A 15733-nucleotide genomic window follows, 5' to 3' on the forward strand; every position below is an offset into this window, starting at 1 on the left:
GTGTGTGTGTGTGTGTGTGTGTGTGTGTGTGTGTGTGTGTGTGTATGTGTGTATGTGTGTGTGTATGTGTGTGTGTGTGTTTGTGTATGTGTGTGTGTTTGGGGGGGGGGCTGCTCCCTCTCTATCTCTCTCTCTTTCTCTCATGCATGCACCCCCTGGCATTTATAAAAGAGAGAGAGAGACCTAGGACTGGGAGCCCAGGAAGCTGTTGCTTCTCAGTCTTCCTAGCAGGACTGTTCTGGTCTCCTCTCCCAGTCCCTTCTACGCCTCTTTTATTCCCTCTTTCCTTTCCCAAATTTACCTTCGCTCCTACCTGCCCACCCCCTGCATTTCTCTTCTCTGCCCTCCTTCTTGTTTTTTCCTTCCTGCCTGTGCCTAAGGCCCCAGGGTTTTTGAGATGGTTACTCCCCTTGAGATTGCTTTACCCCGTTGGAGAGTCTGGTGGCCTGGCTTCTGTGAGCTCGGGCAGGTGGCTGCACCTCTCTGAGATGTTTCCTGTATAGAGCACTCAGTTTATCAGCTGCCTTCTCATGAGGACTGGCCGGGGAGCCTTGGCCCCACCCCTGTGCTGTGCATGAGCTGACCACTCAAACGTGCCCCTGCCCTCAGAGCTTTCAGGTCTCCATGGACATTGGTGCTCAGACATTGCAGCAGCCACTTCTCCTCCCACCAGCCCGCTGGTCACCAACAGGGAGCTGAGGACAGCCAAGACGCCTGGGCCAGGAGCATTCGTCAACTCTCCAAACCTTGCTGGCAGTTAGGAAACATGAAGGCCATTTAGGGACACTGAGCATTTGAATTTAAGATTCTCTTTCAGTAGAATCCACAAACCAAAGTTTAAAATTCAGTAGGAGAGCAATTTCAGGCTTCCACAGTCATCTTAGTGCTCTTGAACACGCGAGTAGCACGGAAAGGGCCTGGGCCCAAGTCAGAGCTCACAGAGCTTGGATTTTAGTCTCAGTCCAGTTTCAAGGTGACCTGCTGGTGCTGCTGCACTGCTCAAGGGTCCACCCACCATCGTGCCCTGGACCCTCTGCACCAGGGACAGAAATGTTTAAAGAGGCTGGTTGCATCATTACTCAGGCCAGTAGATCAGGAGATGACTGCTGAAAGATGGCCTTATACACACAGTTCCTAGAGGAGATGCGGTAATGCCACACAGGGCCATTGGGGAAGCACCAGGGTGGGTCAGGAGCAGAGGGAGACGTTATTGTGGTTTTCGTGGGAGAGAAAAGGAGAGGCAGGATCAGCAGGGTTGGGGTGGGCTAGCCCGAATGATTTCAGCAGGCTGGGGGCTTGGTAGGCTGTGCGGGAGGCTGTTGCTAGCTGCCTGGTAACGGGCCCTGGGGTGACTGGGCCCGAGGAATACTGCCTCCCAGAGTGTAGGAGCCAGGTAGAGGGTTGGCTGGTTTGCGTAGGAAAAGGCTTCTGGGTGAGCCCTGTGCTCTCTCTAAAAACTGGCTAGCCCTGAGAGGGGCTGCTTCTCCCCCGTCAGCAAGGCCTAGGTGTCAGAGCATCAGGAATATTGAAGAACAAGCTCAGACACAGTGGCACAGGCAGTAGGAGTGCTGCTCTGCATTGCTGGAGAAGAGTCATATGAGAAGGCCCTGGGTCCAGTTCCTGGGCTGACCTGAACACGCTGAGTGCACCAGCAGTTCTGGTGGGCCAGAAGTCTGGAGGGAGGATCATGGCCTGATGAGACTGATGTGGGCATCTCAAGCGATAAATTAAAAAACAATCAAACAAACAAACAAACAAACAAACAAAAAAACAGAAAAATAAGAAAATATCGTATCATCTGTTGATCCATCGATCAGCTATCTATTATCTATCATCTATGTCTATCCATCCATCATCTATCAATCTTCTTCTTTTTGTTTTATTTATTTATTTATTTATTTTGAGTTTTTTGCTATAGGACACATGCACTCACCAGAAAGACAGAGAGAGACAGAAATATAGAAAGTGAGAAATCGCCCCCCCGAGGGGGGATGGCCACGCCACAATCCCTTCTCCTCCATTCTCCTCTTGGGCTCTTGGGCACGCACGCACACACACCTGGCGTGAGTTTAAGCCACCGGGTCTGGGACTCGAACTGCGGTCGACTACATGGGAGTCCAGCGACATAGCCATTACGTCAACTGCTGGTCCCTCAATCTTCTCTTTGACTCCCTTGCCCTCCCCTATGGTAACCTCAGATCAGATAATTTTGTGTTTGTCACTCTCGGGCATGTTTCCTTATTTTTGCTGGATATGTACATAACCATACAGAGTGCTTTATAAGTGGATTAAAATGTGATCTTACTGTGTGTATGGATGTGTACATTTTTCGTGCACACCGTATTGTGTTTCGGAGATGTATCCGTGCCACTGCCTGAAGCTGATCTGCTCATGGAAAGCTCAGTGGGCACAATGAGAGAACATCCCACAGCCTATCATCCCCTTTCCTGGAGGTTATTAAGATTGTTTACTTTTTTTTTTTTTTTTTACTGCAGACATGGTTGATGTGGGTGGAACACCTCATCTTGTGCCCGCGTGGGAGTTCTTCAGGGCAGGGCATCAATGTTGTGGGTACTTATATCCAAAAAGATGAAGTGGGAAGTATCACAGTGCATTGCAAGGAGTGAAGCAGTACCACACTTGCAGTTGTTCGCATGTGCCTGTGTGTGTGTGTGTGTGTGTGTGTGTGTGCGCGCGCGCGCGCGCGAGTGCATGTGTGTATGCATGCATGGCATGGCAACGTAACAGGTATTGCTTTCTCTGTATCACATGGGACGGTGTAAAGTAGAAGCCCCAGTGCGGCAGTAGAATAGCTGAGCTGAAAGGGCTGCATGCGTTCAGCTTTAGTGAATGTAAGCGGCTTTCAAAAAGTCTAGGAAAAATGAGAAAAAAAAAAAAACAGCATAAATTTCACATATTTTTGTACCAAAATTAAACATGTGTTTTAATTCTATTTCCCACAAATGTTTTGAAGTCCCCTCATAGTGCCAAATTGCCATCCACCTTAGCTGGATAGATGCATCCCCACTTTCAATATTGTTAGACTTGAAAAATTTTTTTTTTTGGCCAATCTAGTAAGTGTGAATGAACCTATTTTGTTTTATATTTTTCCCATTCGCAATGCATTAGATGTTTGGGTTTCTTCTTTCTCATTTGTCTATCTCCTATGCTAAGCTTTCTACTGTGTGGCTATGTTTTTTGGAAAAAAAAATTTTTTTTTAAGAGCTTTTTTTTTTTTTTTTTTTTTTTTTGCTATAGTGCGTGTGCACTTGCCAGAGAGACAGAAAGCGAGAAATTACCCGCCCCCCCCCACCCCCCAGAGGGATGACCATGCCGCAATCCCTTCTCCTCCATTTTCCTTTCGGGATCCTGGGCATGCACACATGCACACACGCCTGACATGTGGTTAAGCCACTGAAGGGACGCAAACTGCTGTTGACCACATGGGAATCCAGCGACATAGCCATTATGTTGTTCTCTTTCACATGGTCTCGCTGCTTTTTGGCCCTTCCTCTGTAAGAATGTTAGGATCACCTTGTTAAAGTCCGTGGTTATCTCTGAAAATTTTGTTTGGAATCGAGTTGATTAATTGGAATGGAATTGATGCATGGATTAACCTGGGGAAGATTGCCGCCCCATCATTCAGTTTCCCCCACACATGATCGTGCTCTTTCTCCCTTTATTTAGGGCTTCTTTGATGTCTTTTAATTAAGTTACATTTTTTTTTTTTTTAGGAGAGATTTTTACTCTAGGGGGGCATGCACTCACTGGAGAGACAGAGAGAGAGAGAAGTGAGAAATCATCCCCCAGGGGGATGGCCACGCTGCAATCCCTTCTCCTTCATGCTACTCTCGGGATTTGGGGCATGCACACAAAGCCTGGCATGAGTTTCAAGCCTCTGGGTCCAGTATTCAAACTGCAGTCAGCCATGTGGAAGTCTAGCGCCTCAATCACTATGCCACCTGCCGCTTCAAGTTCTAGAATTTGTATCATAAAGGTCTTACACATTTTTGTTGAATTTTTCATTAGCACCCTATAGTTTTTGTAGCTCTTGTAAATGGTATATATATATATATGAAATCAGTTTCTAATTCTTTTTTATGAGGGCTTAATACTCTTAATATATACCAAAAAGAGATTATAACGCATGAGGATCTCAAAAAATGAACTTCACTTCTCAGCATCTCAAATATTTGGAATACAAAAAGTCCAGGGATAGATATTAGAATATTAGAAGTCATAAAGATACGATAAAAGTATGCATTAAAAATAAAAAAAAATGATTTCCTGCCCCTTGCCCAAATCCAAGTAATGGTGGTCCAGGTAATCAACAGGGTGAATGCTTCATAGGCTCGTTCCTTTGATAAGAATGAGCTCATGTGGAATTGTATCCAAGTGTGTTGTGCACCAGAGATGCTCATGTACATCACACACCTGCTCACACACCCACAGGGTGCGCTTCATTGTTCCAGATACTTCATTCCTACATTCCTGAGTCTGCCACCTTCCCATCACAGCTGACAAGTTACTTCTTTGGAGGCCAGATATTTTCTTTAAAGAAGCCCAGGTTGACAACATTCCCTGCTGGAGGTATCTGACCACCACAAAGGAGGACCCAGGATCAGCCCCTCACAGGTGCCTTCTCTACTGCCATCTTTGTATTCATCCAAACCATGGCCATGCGTGTCCTGTCCCTGAGGTGGAGCCAGGCTGTTGGAAGTTAGAGTTCTAGATCTCACTGTACGGTCTATCAGTCACGTACTTCCTGTCTGATTGTAGGATGCCCATGCCAGGTTCTCCCCACACTGGTCGCTACCATACTAGGCTGTGCTTGAGGGTCCTGTGCTGGTCAGGCCTCAGAGTTCTGCTGAGCCTCCTGGTTGAACTTCTTGCAGCGCGTCAGTGGGGAAAGCTGTGCAGCTTCCGGTACACACTGTGGACCTTCAGGCCCTTGTTATTAAACTCTTCGGAAGCTGACTTGCCTACGGCCAGCTTGGCGCACTCCTGCCACAGTTTCTAATTCTTTATTACTGGCATCTAGGCATTTAGTGAAATTTCATAAACCGATTCTTTTTCTAGCAATCTCACTGATGTCTTGCTATTTTAAATTTGTCCCTGTATACTTTATAGTTTAATTAATCCTGTCATTTACCAGTTATGAAAGATGTCTCCTTGCTTTCCAATCATTCCTTCCTTCCTTCCTTCCTTCCTTCCTTCCTTCCTTCCTTCCTTCCTTCCTTCCTTCCTTCTTGCTTCTTTTTTTGCTACAGGGGCTCATGTATTTCACCAAAGAGAGGCAGACATGGGGGAGGAGGCGAGAAATCAATCCCAGAGGGGATAGCTGTGACGTAATCTTTTCTCCATTTTCCCCTCTGGATTGTGAGCATGCATGCACACATTTCTCAGTCCACAGGTCTGGGACTCAGACTCCACAGTCAGCTATGTGGGATCCAGTTGCCTTAAACAACATACCACTGGCTGGTCCCCCTTCTGTTTCTTTTTTATGTCTTATTGTGCTGCTTAGGTTAGCACTGTCCAATAGAAATATGGTGGGAGCCACATGTTTAATTTTTAAATTTGTGATAGCCACATCGAAAAAGGTAAAAAGAAGTAGGTAGAATTATTTAACCCAACTTAATTGAAAAATGATTATTTTAATATGCAGTTACCGTAAGAATGATCGAAGTATTCATTGTCCTTATTTTTCACCCAGGTCTTAAAAATCTGGCGTCTAAGCAAATCTAAGATATGCTTAGAGCACATGTCAGTCTGGACCAGCCATGTTTCAGTGGCGAGTGGTTACCGTATCAAATAGAACGAGTTTAGAATTTTCCACTTGTGGTTGACCAGAAGTTTGGTGATGGTGTCCTTTCCTTGTTCTTGATTTTAAATAGTTCTGAAGTTTTACTATATGAGTAATGTTTAATGGGGGGGGGGATAGATTTTCTGTATGAAGTTTCAGAAGTTCCTTTTCGCTCCTATTTTGTTAAAGTTCCCTAATGGTGAATGGTGTTGAATTTTTTCAATGTTTTCTTTCGACTATGGAGACAATCATAAAATTTCTTTTGGTCTGCACTCACTAGCCCTGTATTAATACATTTCTATTATTACAACATCATTGATTCTTTCTAAAAAATTATTTAAATTTTAAAATTTATTTTTTTAAAAAATTTGCTTTAGGACACGTAGTCATCAGAGAGAGACAGAGAAAGAAAGAGAAAGTGAGAAAACAAGCTGCTATATCAGGACAGGAACTATAGTCAGCCATGTGGGAGTCCAGCACCTTAACCACCATGCCACCTGCCAGTCACATGATTGATTCTTGAGATAAACTCGATCGAGTTTACATGTTGGATTTAATTGGTAATATTTTTATTAAGACTTTTGAATCCAGGTTCACCAGTGAGATTGGCCTATATATTTCCTTTCCTTTTGTCTTTACTTAGTTGAAGTTATAACATGTGCTAAAGAATGCACCTCTGACAAACATTCACATATTTGTATATGTTAAAGATTATCGCTAAATAATTACATGTAGTACCATACTTGTATACGTTTGCATGTGTTCATATTTGTATACTTCAAGTATATGGTAAGGCTTGTCTTCACATAGTTGTTTATGTTAAGGATTATCCATTCCTCGAAGGTTTGAAAAAACCCAAATTGCAAAAATGTCTTGGCCTGGGTTTTTTGGTTTGTGTATGTGTGTGTTTAATTACTAATTCCGTTTATGTAATGGTCAGAGGTAATTCCAGCTTTCTATTTTTCTTGTCTTTCTTTTCCTTCCTTCTTTCCTTCTTTCCTTCCTTCCTTCCTTCCTTCCTTCCTTCCTTCCTTCCTTCTTTTCTTCCTTTTTAATTCATGATAGCATGTGTGCACGCATGTGCACATGACACAGAGAGAGAAGCAGCCCCTGATGGAGTCTCATCACCCCACCATCCCCTTTCCCTAGCCCTCCAGCTCTTCAGGGACTTGGGCACCTGCGCACGTGCCGGTAAGTTTTCAAGCTGACCAAGACTCCAAACCTGCAGTCATTCATGCAGCTTTTGGCACTGCAGGTCAGTTTGCTACCCGCCAGGCCACCAGGCTTTAGCCTGTTTCTTTTTGAGTTGTCTTGTACTAAATCTGTCAAACTCTCAGAAATGTATTCATTTCTCCTGCTTTTAAACTTATTGGCAGTGTTTATAGTTAATGTCCCCCTTTTAATTCGTAATGTTTATTTGTGTCTTCTCTTTCTTTCTTGATGAGTTTTAACAGTAATAATAACCTCAATGAAGCTTATTAATCCTGTCAAAGAGCTGGCTGGGGGTTAGCAGATTCTCCCACTTGGTTCTTGTTTTCTCTCTCATGATTTCTTCTTGATCATCATGTCCTATTTCTTCTTGAGCGTTGTGTCCTTATTCTTCCTTCCTTATTGGTATTTTTCTAATTCCTGGAGTTGAGCATCTGTATGACTGGTTTTCAGTCTTCCTACTTTTCTACTCTTCCTAAAATAATCATATATATGTCATGTTCCAGTTACATCCTGTGCATTCTGATGCACAGCAAATTTTTTAAAGTATTAGGATACATGTTTTTCTTCAGTTTTAGAACCTTTTCATTCTTTATCTTTTTCTTTTTTATTTTTTCCCCATAGAGTGCATGATTTTCATTCGCTATCTTTTCTTCTTTTTTATTTTTTCCCCATAGAGTGCATGTGCCCTCCTGGGAGCAGGGGAGAGAAAGTGAGAAACCACCCCCATGGAGCATGGTCATGCTGCAATCCTTTCTCCTCCATTTCTCTTTCCTGCTGGGATTTTGGGCACCCATGTGCCCAGCATGTTTTTCAAGCTGCTGGGTCCAGGATTGGAACTGTGCTGTCAGCCATGTGGGATCCAGCCACCTTAATCACCAAGCTACTGGCTAGCTCCATTATCTTTTCAAATAATGCCGTTTTCTCCTTCTACACTTGGCTCATTCAGCTTGTTTTTGTATTATCCATCTTTTTAAAAACAGTTTATTTTCTTTCAGAGAGACAGAGAGAGAGAGGCAGAGAGACAGCAGCCTGTGCAGTGTGCTGAAATCATGATCCACCTCCAGCCTTAGTCAGCCCGCATCACAGGCATGCACATGCCTGGTGTACTCAGGGAGGTCGCCAGATATGAACTGGGACCTTTCTCTGTGGTCAGCTTTGTGCGGCAGTGCTGCGCCACCATCAGGCCCCGCTTTATCTTCCCAGTCTGCACTCACCAGCCCCATTTGAAGCTGACTTCGATGCATATTTTGTGGTGTCTCTGACTCCAGCTCACAGCTGTGCATGAGTGCTTGGGCACACTTCATGATTTCAGATAATGAGTAGAGATATAGCTGAAGGAAACCCATGTGGCCTGAACGAGGCTCTCCCTTCAAAGGGCTCTTGCCAGGTTCTTCAGGAGTGACACAGATGTGGGATCAATTTTATATTCTTTTCATAGCTTGGGGGGGTGGCATCACTCGTGAGAAGACAAGCGTGAGGTCACAGAGACACGCGGAAGGAAGAGACTTACAGAAATCCTCCACCCCTTTCCCAAACAGAAGCAAAAGAATGCAAGTGTTCTGCCCGTGTCCCTGAGCTAGTGGGCATCGAGAGGTTCCAGTCTTTTACTAGAGACGCAGCCCCCTGTGCTCTTGCCGGCACGTGGGGTCCTCGTCTCCACTTGTCACCTCTCACAGGCTTCTGGCTTCCTGACCTCTTCCTGAGTGGCCCCTAAAATGGGAACCTCTGGGTTGGGGAGAGCAACACTGGCCCCTGGGCTGCAGGGCATCCGCTGATCCACTGCAATCTGCAGGATCCCTTTGTCTTCTGCCCTCAGGCGGCGTTTTTTTCTTGCCATCTTAAATATGCATCTAAACAGATGCTCATTATATTTATTGAGCTGGAGAGCTTTTCGTTTACCTTGTGGCCTGTATTGTCTGTATTACAGAAACTGGAAGTCACTGGCTGTCTCTTTTTGTATGCAAAATTAAAAGTAGAAAGTGAGATTGATGGAGAAAGATACCCATATTTTGAGAAAGAACTGTAATTATTATCCACTCCAGGCAAAAGACTCGTGAAGTGGTCGGTTTTCAGAGGAGGAAATTCTTGGCTTTGTCACTGACTGACTAAGCCCTCCTGGCCGAGGACCAGGGCTCCACAGTCAGTACCAGAGGCACAGTGTTTAGGGATTATAAGGAGGGCCTAGTGAGAGAGGGGGCGCCTAGTTCATCTCGCTTGCTCCTGGTGCATCTTTGACCTTCTGTGAGTGCATCCTTATCTATATTTTTGTAATGGCGATACCCCAATTCCAAATTCAGAGGGCTAAGGTGACCTTGAGTTGGGGAATGCTAGCTTCCGATGATTACTTCCTGGATTTACTCTTGTCGTCATTCTCAAGCAATAATTCTGGAGGGCCTTTTGAGTGTCAGGCACTGTTCTGGGCACTGTTGAAAACACTGTCTCGTTGCCGTTGGTATGCTGGTTTCTGGGAGGCAAAAGCAGAACTAGACTTGCCGCCCATCTGCCCAGAGTGCAGTGGGGAGAGCTACTGTGCAGAGCAGAATGCAAGGCCTGTCTGGCGGCTCCGGGTCTCCATGGGGGTGAGGGGAGGGGAATGGCATATCTAGTCTGGAGGGTGTGTGTGTATGTGTAAGATTAATGAAGGTCCCTCTCCCTTTCTTCAGTTTGCCCTTTCAGACAAACAGTTGGAGGTTTTTCACTTCTGTTAATCTTTTATTTTATTAAGGTTTATTTACTTATTTCCTTCATGAGCAAGAGAGATGTAGATATAGGAAGAGACAGCACCTCCTACAGGGTCTCGATGCCATGATCCACCTCCATCCTTCAGCCAGCCCAGCGTTCTCAAAGAGGCGTCCAGACTTGAACTGGGAACTTCCCCGTATGTGTCAGCTTTGCAGAGCTGTCTGGCCCCTATTTTATTATTTTAAATCATGTAGCTTACATGATTCAAAATTCAATAGTTACATATTTGCCAATTTTTAAAAAGAAGGACTTCTTTGCCTAAAGTTGATAAGATTGAAGCAAAAAAATTCAATAGTTACAAAAGAGTATGTGGTGAAAATTCCGCCTCGCAATCCTGTCTCCCAGCCAGCCAATTGGCTCCCAGGAGGCAAGCAATGTTACTGGTTTCTCGCATATCCTTGGTGAGATATTCCGGATGTGTAAACATAAATAATATATATATATTTGTGAATATTTATATATGTGTGCTTATCTATAAATTTACACACATCTATACAGCTATATGTTTTTTAATGCAATTGTCAGCATCTTGCCTTTTTTGCGTGACAATGTATCTTAGAAATTGGTCCATATCAAACCTGAAGCACTTGTTCATTTGTTTCTATGGCTGTCTGGTATTCCATTATGTGGACAGACTGTAATATATTTAACGAGTTTCCTTCTGATGGATATTTAGATTTCCAATCTTCTCCTATTTTCAAACAATGCTGCAAGAAATCGTCTTGTACCTAGGGCACTTCAAACATTTGAGAGCATATTTGTAGGAAATATGCAGCTTACAGGGAGCGCCTGGCTTCTGGCGTAATAACCAGTGCTCCATTATCAAGGCTGCCTGGCACGGCGTGGACTGGCCTCTACCTCCTGGCTTTCCTGTGGGCTGAACCTCTACTTACAGAAAATTTTCTAAGACCTTCATCCATAGTCATGCACTGTATAGTTTCTAAATGAGTGAAGGAAAGTACTTAGACTTCAGAGAAATTGCAATTAGCAGAAGACATAAGAAATAGTTTTGTCAGTTTTATAGACCATCAGGAAATGAATTTAAGGAAGGGTTTTCTAATTGTTTTTGAAATTAATGCATCCCATGAGAGCTGTCTAATCAGACCTTCAGTGGTCCAGGTAGACTTCTGGTGGAGGAATCATTCCCTGTGTGGTGGAAGTTGGCTTCCAGATTTTATATGATGATATGTAGACTGCACTGGAGTAAGGTGAGTGTCACATTTGGTGGAAACTTTATTTTTAACCTAATATAAGACTTTTTCGTCAGAAGCTGCTGTGTGTCCTGTAACATACCTTCAAGTAAAGTGTAGTATTCATTCATTTTTAAAAATTTCTTTATTTTTTCATGAGAGAGAGACAGAAAGACAGAGACAGAGAGATAGCATCCCAAAAGGGTCTTTATGCTGGGATCCCCACTCCCAGTCCTAACCAGCCCCAGATTATGGGCACACACATAACCAGCATGCTCAGGGAGGGGCCAGGATGTGAGCCCAGGACCTTCCCTCTGTATGTCCAGCTGCATTACTGCTTAGCCACTGCCAATTCCCCTAGTGTTCATTCACATATCCCAGAATGCAGCGAGAAAGTGGAGAGCCTTTATTAGGGGCTGGTCCTCTCCCTCATCACTGGGCTGCTCTGGGCCAGTCCTCCTGACACCCTCCTGTTACCAGGGGAGTGGCTTGGTCAGAGCCTGCAGTTTGAACCTGAGCAGGACCCACCTCTCACTAGGCCTGTTGATCGTCTTATATGTGAGGACAGGGTCCTATCTAATGTCACAGAAGAGCCCACATAACTCCTGGAAGCCTGAGTTTGACATTTTCCCCAGCTCTAAATCAGAGTGAGCTACTTGTCCGCACAGGGCTGGGTAGTAAATATTCCCACCTTTGCAGGCCATACAGCCTCTGTCAGTGTCTTCCCTCTGCTGCTGCCGTTGAAAAGCAACACAGGCAGTACGCACATGACGGAGTCGAGTCAGGCCGTGTTCCAGTAAAACGAACGGAGGGCAGATTTGGCCCTCGACTGTGATTTGCCAGTTCTTACTCCAGTGACGAAGGGCATGAGACTACACCTGTGCACATTTAGTGATCCCTTCTACTAGAGCCGTGAGGTGGGTGCAGGCAAGGCTTGGTGGGGCGGGGCCCTGTTGCATGCGTGGCCACCTCACCACCGGGCGCAGTAGGACAGTGCTGGCAGGGACACTGATTGTGCACTGGTGCAGCCTTCCTTGCCCCGAGCCTCACTTCCCCGTCCGTCAAATGGGAAGGTTGGACTACGCTGTATCAAAGGTTCTTCCCAGATCCAAAAGGTTCTGAATGTAGTTAGGAAATGGATGTTTTCTTCCCTAGAGACCGTGGTTTCAGCTTCTGTGGTCACTAAGTCAGTGGAGACAGTACTCTTGTGTGTCACCTGTACCCCAAAGGCACTTGCCTTTTGGAGCACCACTTCTTAGCAGACCCCTAAACTGTCAGGAGCCAGCTGGGTAGGTCGCCAGGGTGCCTCCTTGGTCCATGCTATGTCATGAAAGGAAGCCTTCACCTGGGAGTTGCTGCGTGCTCCCAGGCGAGGGACACGTTAACCTCTAGTCTCCTGTTTTCCACCTGGAACTGCCCCCTGATTTGCCTGGGCCAGAGGAGGATGTGAGAAAAAATAGGAGAAAGATGCTTTGGAAATGCAGACAATGATAGGGCTTTATTAGGGCTCTTACCTGTCAGTCGGCTGTTCCAAGGGAAGACTTGCTGTATGGGGAAGAAGCTTCCTCTCTTGGATTCTAAAAGCCAGATAAATCAGACTTGTTCACGCATTCCAGCCCAGCGGAGCCCAGGCACGCCCACACCGCCCAGGCACGCCCACACCGGCCACTGCTGCTGCCAATTGGCTGGGGCCTGTGCCCACAGCCCCCCCCGCACCACCCCCCCCCACCCTTCTTGTGTGTCACCTGTACCCCAAAGGCACTTGCCTTTTGGAGCACCACTTCTTAGCAGACCCCTAAACTGTCAGGAGCCAGCTGGGTAGGTCGCCAGGGTGCCTCCTTGGTCCATGCTATGTCATGAAAGGAAGCCTTCACCTGGGAGTTGCTGCGTGCTCCCAGGCGAGGGACACGTTAACCTCTAGTCTCCTGTTTTCCACCTGGAACTGCCCCCTGATTTGCCTGGGCCAGAGGAGGATGTGAGAAAAAATAGGAGAAAGATGCTTTGGAAATGCAGACAATGATAGGGCTTTATTAGGGCTCTTACCTGTCAGTCGGCTGTTCCAAGGGAAGACTTGCTGTATGGGGAAGAAGCTTCCTCTCTTGGATTCTAAAAGCCAGATAAATCAGACTTGTTCACGCATTCCAGCCCAGCGGAGCCCAGGCACGCCCACACCGCCCAGGCACGCCCACACCGGCCACTGCTGCTGCCAATTGGCTGGGGCCTGTGCCTACAGCTCCCACGCAGACACCACGCCCAGCCTTGGGTGGCCTGGGGACTGGAGGCTGCGTGCTGGGAGAGCTGGAAAGCACACTATGCAGTACCCCGAGCTCCGCCGGCTTCTTGTGCTGAGTTGGCTCATTCCACCACTCATGAAACTGGGCACCAATGGGACTCTTGGAGCTTCCATTTCCTGTTTTGAATCCTGGGGTGGATGGTACCTGCAGGGATCCCTCAGTCTCTGTGAGAAGTAGTCAGTGACAGTAGGCTACAGGCATGGCACTTGGGATATGTGGTAGTGCTGTATCAGTAGGTGGCATTAACAGGGCTTTCTAGTTGCCAGGCACCAGGCTATTACACAGATGGGCTCATTTGATCCTTACAACCCTCTCCCTTCTACAGAGCAGGAAAACCAAGGCTGAGTGAGACAGTCAGTCCAAGGTCAGACAGCTGGTTCGAGACACAGCCAGGACCAGAGCCTGTCATTGGTGTCATCGGGTAACTCTTTGCTGGGGGATTTTATTAAGGAATGCATGTATTGACCAGTCCCACCTGCGTGGGTTGTCACTTGAGGAATGTGCACACCTCAGATCTCCCTAGCCAACTGCTCTGCTTCCGTGAGCGCTGACCTCCCTTCCCTTCTTCATAGCCTCTCGTCAGGGGCATGCCTGTGGGTTGCCAGACAGAGCTCACTAAGCTGATGGTTCTGGCCCCAGACTCGCTGCATGCATCCATCTGCAGAGATAAAGGTGGAGTCTGAGGCCTCTAAATATGACTGCTCAGCAAGATCACCCTGAAGAGGTTTTGTAACAACCATTGCGGGCCTCAGCTGTGACTGGCTGGGACTGGGTGGTGCCCAGGGGTTTACATTGTTAGAGTGAGCTCTCTAGGGGCACCTCACAGCTGCTGGGCCCCTGACCTCCGGGTGGCTCCATACAGACTGAGTGCATAGGTGACCAGTACCTGTTCTGCAGTTGCACCTTTGAAGGGCAGTTTCCTCCCCAGGCTGTCTCCTACCATCCCCAGGTCATGCCAAAGCACTCCACCTGCCCACGGTGTGCTCTGCCCATGAAGTATGGCCTAGCAAAGCCATAATTCAGGCTTGGAGCTGCACAGAGCTAGACTTGGTCCTCAGTCCTCCCCGTCAAGGCCCATGAATTTGAGCAAGTCCTTGACCTCCTCGAAATGCATCTTCCTCATCCATGAAATCCATATTCACAACTGCATCTCAGAGTTGCTGTGTGGATGGACAGTCTGTGCTCAGAAGGGTGACAGCGAGCACACCTGCAGCCTGGCTGTGCACAGAGCTTGTTTGCAGGAGTGTGTCGGTAGTTTCCATCCAGGGGCCCAGCTCCTAGCAGGCAGGACTTTTAGCTACGAGTCTCCACCTCCTAATCTGTGGCGAGACTTCAGCCACACTGGCTTAGTCTCCAGACTTGTGGGCTGCATTGGCCCATCTCGACTGTCCATGCTTCTGAAGGGCTCTGAGCCTGAAACGGGATGGGAGCGAGGGTGATCAGCCATCCTGGCTTGCCCAGGACTGGGGGATTCTTGGGACAGTCCTGGGCAAACCTGGATAAGTTGGTCGCCCTCAGCCAGGCTGACCCCGGAGGCTCCAGCAAGAAAGAGACCAGTACAACCTCTCCATTAAGTTCAGCATACGTGTGGAGGGCACGTGGTCACACCAAATTCCTTCTCCGTCTCTCTCTCCTTTAGAGGCTTTTGGGCATACACGCACATGTCCCCACTGTGTTTCTCAAGCCACCGGGTCCAGGACTCGAATTGTGCAGACCACGTGGGATCCAGCCACCTCAACCACCAGGCCACAGAGCTGGCCCCATTGTTTTGTTTTTAGTTGGAAGAAAGTTAAGTAAATACAGTGTAGCCCAGAAGCCTGGGTTTTGTTCATTTGTTTATTTACAACCTATTTGTGAAATAAAATGTTTAATGTGTCTCGGGAGGGAGGGACCCATGGAGGTGCAAGAGTTTAGAGCTGCACGGGCACAGTGTGGCTTGGGGAAGACTGCCGCACGCGGGCACCCTCTCGCCTTCTTTGTCTGAAGATCAGGAGGAGAAGGAGATGTCCAAGAAGAAAGAGAAAGGGGCACAGGTCGCCAGGCTGCAGGGGGACTCCTGTGTTCCCAGCGACGGAGAGGAAGCAGAGTGATATCTGTTTCTGGGCCTGCCAAGCGCTAGAACTTGGACCGGGAGGCTGATGACGGGCTGGCTGATTGTCAGTGCTGGAAGCCATGCGTCCTCCCAGAGTGCAGGGAGATTCTGGTTCTCAGATGTTCCTGCCTTGGCTGCGTGGGGGGCAGGGGCGGGGTTCCTGTTTGGAGCCAGGGAGTTGATTCAGTCCAGCTGAGGCCAGGGCCTAGCATGGAGGCTCTGAAGGCAGCTGGGTCCCTGCCAGCCCCTCCCCCACCACATGTGGCTCCAAAGCCCAGAAAGGGGGAGAGCCGCTGGGGGTGGGATGTAGCAGATGTCACCAGCCCTGCACAACGCTGTGTGTTCATCTTTTATTAATGGCAGGCGCTGAGGCGGGGGCAGTGCTCAGAACAGCCCTTCC

The 15733-nt window shown here is 47.3% G+C and overlaps 1 pseudogene; it reads right to left on the bottom strand.

Annotated features, from left to right (window-relative positions):
• Nucleotides 1–4525: 4525 nt before the first annotated feature.
• Nucleotides 4526–14184, bottom strand: LOC114006355 (Golgi-associated plant pathogenesis-related protein 1 pseudogene; annotated as a pseudogene).
• Between the last annotated feature and the right edge of the window lie 1549 nt (nucleotides 14185–15733).

Source organism: Tupaia chinensis, unplaced genomic scaffold (assembly GCF_000334495.1).
Source record: "Tupaia chinensis unplaced genomic scaffold, TupChi_1.0 Scaffold147282_1, whole genome shotgun sequence".
In the NCBI taxonomy this organism is placed as follows: Eukaryota; Metazoa; Chordata; class Mammalia; order Scandentia; family Tupaiidae; genus Tupaia; species Tupaia belangeri.